This window comes from Manis pentadactyla, chromosome 12 (assembly GCF_030020395.1).
Source record: "Manis pentadactyla isolate mManPen7 chromosome 12, mManPen7.hap1, whole genome shotgun sequence".
Taxonomy (NCBI): Eukaryota; Metazoa; Chordata; class Mammalia; order Pholidota; family Manidae; genus Manis; species Manis pentadactyla.
In genome coordinates this window covers 68,033,591-68,040,601 of record NC_080030.1, presented here as the reverse complement: position 1 = coordinate 68,040,601, position 7,011 = coordinate 68,033,591, and positions in this window count along the sequence as shown.

Sequence of the window (7,011 nt, the reverse complement as noted above, 5' to 3'; positions counted from 1 at the left end):
GTAGTTTGGCTGCTGAGGGCGTAGTGAGGATTACTCTATAAGGCCCTGTCCAGCAGGGTTGGAGAGATTTTGGCTGGAGTTCTTTTAGGAGCACTTCATCTCCTGGCTGAAGGATCACTATGTCTCCTTGGTTGCTGGATGATGTAGGTTGGGGTAAGAGCTGGTCTGCGTGTTCTCTAAGAAGATGCCTCAACAGTGTAAAGTAAGGAAGGTAGGAGGCTAAAGGAGGAGAGGTAGCGGGCAGGCCTGTGTTCAGTAAGAAGGGCCTGCCATACATCAGCTCAAATGCACTTAGTCTAGCTGGTCCCCAGGGGGCAGCACGCAGCCGAGCGAGAATGATGGGGAGAAGATTGGGCCACGAGAGCTTTACCTCTAGAGACAGCTTAGTTAGTTGGTCTTTTAAGAGACCGTTAGCCCTTTCGACCTTACCCAACGATTGGGGGTGGTAGGGTATATGGAGGTTCCAGGTGGTATTGAGAGCCTCAGCTGTTAGCTGGGTGACCCGAGAGACGAAAGCAGGCCATTGTCCGACTAGCGAGGCAGGCAGGCCAAAACGGGGGATGATATGTGCTACCAATGTCTGTGCCACCACCGAAGCTGTTTCTTGGTTGGTGGGGAAGGCTTCAATCCATCCTGAAAAGGTATCAACCTGAACTAGTAAATACCTGAGTTTTTTATGTTTAGGCATGTGGGTGAAATAGACCTGCCAGTCCTGTCTGCGGATGGTTCCTCTCATCTGGTGGAGGGCCATATGGATCTTCAGAGCACCTTGAGATGAGATGCGATGACAAGTAGTGCAGCCTTGGTGTACTTCATCCATGGCCTTGCAGAGACCATAAGGGGCAAATATGGGGGAGAGAAACCGGTGCATGGCTTCTGGCCCAATGTGTAGAAACTGATGAATTTTGGATATGACATCCCTGTCTTGGGCTTGGGGGAGGGCAATTCGTCCCCTGAGATATATCCATCCCTGATCTCCTAACACTCCCCCTTGATGTAGGAGCAGTTGTCATTCATCATCGGGGTATTGGGGCAGTAGAGAGGAGGAAAGAAACAACACAGAGGGTGGGCTAGACCCGGATGTCAACTGTCGGGCCGTGGTGTCTGCCAACGCATTACCTCTGGTTACTGGATCGTTTCCAGTTTGATGTCCTTTACAATGCATGATGGCTACCTCCTTGGGGTCCTGTAGGGCCTGTAGCAGGCGGCCAATAGCCCTGCCATTGATGATTGGGGTTCCCTTGGTGGTGAGAAAGCCCCTTTCCTTCCAAATTGCTGCATGAGTGTGTGTAATCAAGAAGGCATATTTAGAGTCAGTATAAATTGTGGCCCTCTTCCCGGCTGCCAGCTGTAACGCTCGGGTAAGAGCTACTAATTCTGCTTTCTGGGAGGTGGACCCAGATGGGAGTAGGTTTGCTTCTATCACTTGCGACAGAGTTACCACTGCATAGGCTGCTCTTCGCACCCCATCACTCCCCTTCACTGAGCTTCTGTCTATGAAAAAGTCATCAGGGTTTTTGAGGGGGATGTCTTGTAGGCCCTCTCTAGGTTTTCTAAGATCTTATACAATCTCTACACAGGAATGAGTGGGCTGATCTGCCTGATCGCTGATGGGAAGCAAGGAGGCTAGGTTAAGGGGTGGAGAGACTTGTAGGGTTACCTGTGGATGTTCAATAAACAGGAGGTGAAATTCTTGTACTCTTGAAGGACTCAGGGAGGCTAGAGATTTGTGACTCAAAAGATCTTGTAACTGGTGTGGGGAATACACAGTAATGGGCTGTTGGAGCTTTAATTTCAGGGCTTCTCGGGCCAGACTTCCCGCAGCTGCCAGGGCTTGGAGGCAAGGCTGCCACCCTCTGGTGGTGGCATCTAACTGTTTGGAGAGAAATGCAATGGGACGGCACCCTGGCCCCACTGGCTGTACCAGCACTCCAGTGGCCACTCCTGCCCTTTTTGCTGTATATAGGGTAAAGGGCTTGGTTAGATCGGGGAGCATCAACGGGGGGGGGATGAGAGTAACGCATTCCACAACTGATTGAAAGCAGAATCTACTTCAGTGGGTGAAGTTAGCAGCCCAGTAGGAGTCTCTGTAATAGCCGCATAGAGCGGTCTGGCCAGAAGGGCAAAGTTAGGCACCCAGTGTCTGAAAAACCCTACTAATCCTAGAAAGGATAGTATCTTGGCTCCTGAAGTAGGTGGCAGGAAAGCTTTAATTGCAACTACTCAGACCGCCGTCAGGGCTTTAGTGGTGGGAGTTAGAGTCAGCCCAAGGTATGTAACTTGAGGTAGAGACAGCTGTGCTGTGGCCAGGATGCCCTGTACCCCAGGTATGCTAGGAAATTGAGAAGGGATGTGGTGTCTAGGACCGAGCCTCCTTTGAGGGGCTGCAAAGTAAAAGATCATCCACATATTGGAGGAGAGTACTCTTGCCTGTTGAATGTCACGATAGGTCCTATGCCAGGGCCTGTCCAAAAAGATGGGGGCTAGCTCTAAAACTTTGAGGTAGAACTGTCCAGGTCAGTTGTCTAGATCGACAGGTATCAGGGTCTTCCCACGTGAAGGCAAATAGCGGCTGCGATTCTGAGTGGAGGGGTATAGTGAAAAAGGCATCTTTAAGGTCTAGTACAGTAAAATGAGAGGTACCTGATGGGACCTGAGATAGAAGAGTATATGGGTTAGGCAGTACTGGGTGTAGAGGGATAACAGCCTCATTAGTTATTCGGAGGTCTTGAATGAGGCAGTACACTCCAGAAGGCTTTTTTACTGGCAAAATGGGAGTATTGCATCGAGAGTTAGTCGGTACTAAAAGCCCTTGTGAGAGTATATGATTAACAATAGGCTGCAGTCCCCTTCGGTGAACTTGCAGAATAGGAAATTGAGGCCAAGAAGGGAACCAGGATGGGTCTTTAAGGTGTATTAAAACTGGGGTGTGGTGGGTTGCCACCACGGGGGTGGAGATGTACCACACAACTGGATTGACAGTAGTCCAGGGACTTAGGTCTCTGTCGTCTAACTCTCCTTCGCCAACTAAAGCAACGAGGGAGTTTCTGGCATTTTGTAAGCATTTAAAAGGTGGGCGGGAAATAGAGGCTCCTAACTTACAGAGCATATCTCGTCCTAACAGAGGGGTATGACAGGAAGGCATGACAAGGAAGGAGTGAGTAAATGGGATGCTTTGAAAGGTGCAGGCTACTGGGCCCATCTCCAAAGGCTTGGAAGTGGTTCCCATGGCTCCAACTATGGAGACCTTGGCAGGGTATAAAGGCCCTTTAAAGGAAGGGAGAACAGAGTAGGTAGCCCCCGTGTCCACCAAGAAAGAGATGGACTTACCCGCTACCCACAGCTTAGCCCTGGGCACAGCGAGGGTGATAGGGGTGTCCGAGTCCAGGCATCTTCAATCTTCAAGGATGCCCAGCAGGTCTGAAGGGTAGTCCTTCGAGGGTGTCTGCCCCCCGTGACTCTGCCGCCTGGGGAGGACCACCCTCTAGAGGACAGTCTACTTTCCAATGACTTCGCTTACCACAGCTGGGGCATGGTTTGGTCGGTTTGCATGGATTGGGGCACTTCTGTGACCAGTGCCCTTCTTCACTGCACTGAAAGCAAGGGCCCGGAGGTTTGAGTCGATCTTCAGGGACACCCCGATGATCTCTATGAGCCAGCCACAGAGCAGCTGTTATGGCACAAGTTTGTTCTGCCATTTGGGCAGCTGACTTCCTCTCGCTCTCGTCCTCTCGGGCATGAAAAACTTTAAATGCCATATCTACTATGTATTCAGCCTTTTTAAGCTTGCGCCTGATGTCAGGAGCTGACTGAGTTATAAAATGCATGGCTAGGAGAGAGGAACCTAGCACTGAGGCCAGGTCAATCTTTGTGAAAGCTCCAAGAGTTTCTTTGAGGCACTTGAGGAATTCTGATGGGTTTTCATCAGGATTTTGGGTAATTTTTCTAAGCTTATCGTAATTGATAGCTTTTTGGGCAGCAGAGTTCATACCTGCCAATAAGTAGCGAATCAGGCAATCTCGGCATGCTTCACCCTCGGAATAATTATAATCCCACAGGGGTTCTTGTAGAGGGATAGCTTCTCTGCCCATAGGTTCCTGCTCATCCGTGGCATGGGCTTCATTGGCACAGTGCTGTGCCACTGACATGACACAGTCATATTCCTCCGGGGCTGGAGTAGATTGGAGGACTATATGTACATCATGCGAGGTGAGCTTGTAAGCTCAAGTAAGATATTTAAACTGTTTAGCGAACATTACGGGGTTGAAGGAAAAGGATCCCAATCGCTGTTCCACTTGGGACAAGTCTGCCAGGGAAAAAGGAACATGAACTTGCACCACTCCTTCAGCTCCTGCTAACTTTCTTAGAGGAGCTATCATGTGGGCTTGAGACCACTGTAATGCAGAGTGAGCTACAGGAGGGATAGACCATTTGGGCACCAGCTGCAGCAAGTAAGACGGTGGTGGTTTTGAAGGAGGGGACAGAGGAGGCGACTTTGGTAGTGGGGGGTACAACTTGGGAATTGGTGCAGAACTTGAAGGCAGGGTACTAGGATATGGGGGAGTTTTATCTGAAGTGGAGTCAGCACTTGTGGAGTAAAATGGTGGCCAGACTGGAAGAGAAGGGGAACAAGGCAGAGGAGAGACTGGAAGAGAAGGAGAGCAAGGTGGAGGACATGAACAATGAGGAAGGGAGCTGGCCCCCGTGGTGGGCCTGGAGGAACGGGAAGGGGGGTAGCCAAGATCCTCTGTGAGTCCATCAGAGAAGAGCCTCCCAGGAATAGGAGTGGTAGAGCTCGGAGGTCTTTGGCGGAGGCCTGAGCCAACAAAACTTGGGAAGGAGAACACTTAACATATAGATCTGGACGGGAGTGCAAAATCCAAAAGGCCTGCACATATGGGATTTCACTCCACTTTCTGCCCCGGTGGCAATAATTAGTTAAGTCAGTGAGGAGGTCAAAATCAAAAGTTCCCTCAGGTGGCCAGCGAGATTGATTGTCCAAGGGATACTGAGGCCAGGCCTGAGAGCAAAGGAAGACTAACTTCTGTTTGCGAATTTCCCAGGACAAATATAGAGTAGCCAGATTAGAAATGAGACACCACAATGGGGTCTGAGCCTCTGCTTTGGAGGACTGGTTCCCCATGTCCGCTCCCACTTCCCAAAAAAAAGTCCCACTGAGAGGAGCTCCCAGCGTCCCAAGTGTACCAAGTCAGGGGAGACAGCCTGGGAGCCCAGGTGAGGGATGTCTCCCCTACCGCAGGGCCAGGGGAGAGTATCCCGGATACTCGCAATGGATGGGCTGAATGCCCAGACCTGGACATAGCTACGATTTTGGATGGACCAGGTGAAACAGAGTTAAGAAGGGAAGCAGACCGGGAGATACTGAGAGACTCACCAGAAAATAGTCCACGCAGCAGAGAGCAGGCTGAGGTCCTGGGTCGGGGAAGGAGGGGGCAGGGCTGCCTGTGGCTGGTCGGGGCCCCGCACTCACACTCCTCCCGGGTTTCAGCACCAAATGTAAGATAAATTCTAGCTGAAACAAGCAGGCAAAGAGAGGCAACAAAGGGCCAGGTAATTTATTTGAACGCAAACACCCGGGCGAGATTTCCTCAGTCTACAGAAATAGAGGCTGGGGAATTCACATGCATAAGCAGACAGGCAGTGAGTTTTTAAAGAAGGTAGTGAGAGGCAGAGCTTAGATTTACAGCGGTGCGAGGATTGGCTAACTTATGGCATATTTTTTAGGTTGGGAGGGGGCAACAGCCGGGAACTTTGACACATCATCAGGGTCCAACGTGCTTGCTCCTCCCATCAGTGCTCTCAGCCTTACAGGCACTCTAACCCCCTGGGCAGCAGGTAGCATGGAGGCCCCTCACAGAGATAAATAGCCTCACAGCCGCTCCGACCCCCAACGCAGCTCCACCATATTGGAGCAGCTGCCCGAGGCAGGCAACGCCCAAAGCAACAGCGGAGATAAACTCCATAGCAGCCAGGCAGGAATCAGAAGCCCTGTCTGTGCAGAGCTGCCCAGTAAAAGCCACTAGAGGTAGCTGTTCTCCCAGGAGAGGAAGGCCACAAACCAACGAGAAGGTAAGTTCTATCAGCTGTCATTCATGACAGCTCTGCAAACTATCGCTAATGCTATGAAAAGGCAAAATTTCAGGCAGAAAAAGATAAGAGATTCAACAACTGAGAAGGAGACAGACCTAACCAGTCTTCCTAAAAAAGAATTCAAAATAAAAATCATAAACATGCTGATGGAGATGCAGAGAAATATACAAGAGATAAGGGATGAAGTCCAGAGGGAGATTACAGATGCCCGGAGAGAGATTACAGATGTCCAGAAGGAGATTACAGAAGTGAAACAAACTCTGGAAGGATTTATAAGCAGAATGGATAAGATGCAAGAGGCCATTGATGGAATAGAAACCAGAGAACAGGAAAGTATAGAAGCTGACACAAAGAGAGATAAAAGGATCGCCAGCAATTAAACAATATTAAGAGAACAGTGTGACCAATCCAAAAGGAACAATATCCATATTATAGGGGTACTCGAAGGAGAAGAGAGAGAAAAAGGGATAGAAAGTGTCTTTGAATAAATAATTGCTAAAAACTTCCCCAAACTGGGGGAGGAAATAATCGAACAGACCACGGAAATACACAGAACTCCCAACAGAAAGGACCCAAGGAGGACAAAACCAAGACACATAATAATTAAAATGGCAAAGATCAAGGACAAGGAAAGAGTTTTAAAGGCAGCTAGAGAGAAAAAGGTCACCTATAAAGGAAAACCCATCAGGCTATCAACAGACTTCTCAACAGAAACCTTACAGGCCAGAAGAGAATGGCATGATATATTTAATGTAATGAAACAGAAGGGCCTTGAACCAAGGATACTGTATCCAGTACTATTAGCATTTAAATATGATGGAAGGATTAAATGACTCCCAGACAAGCAAAAGTTGAGGGAATTTGCCTCCCACAAACCACTTCTACAGGGTATTTTAGAGG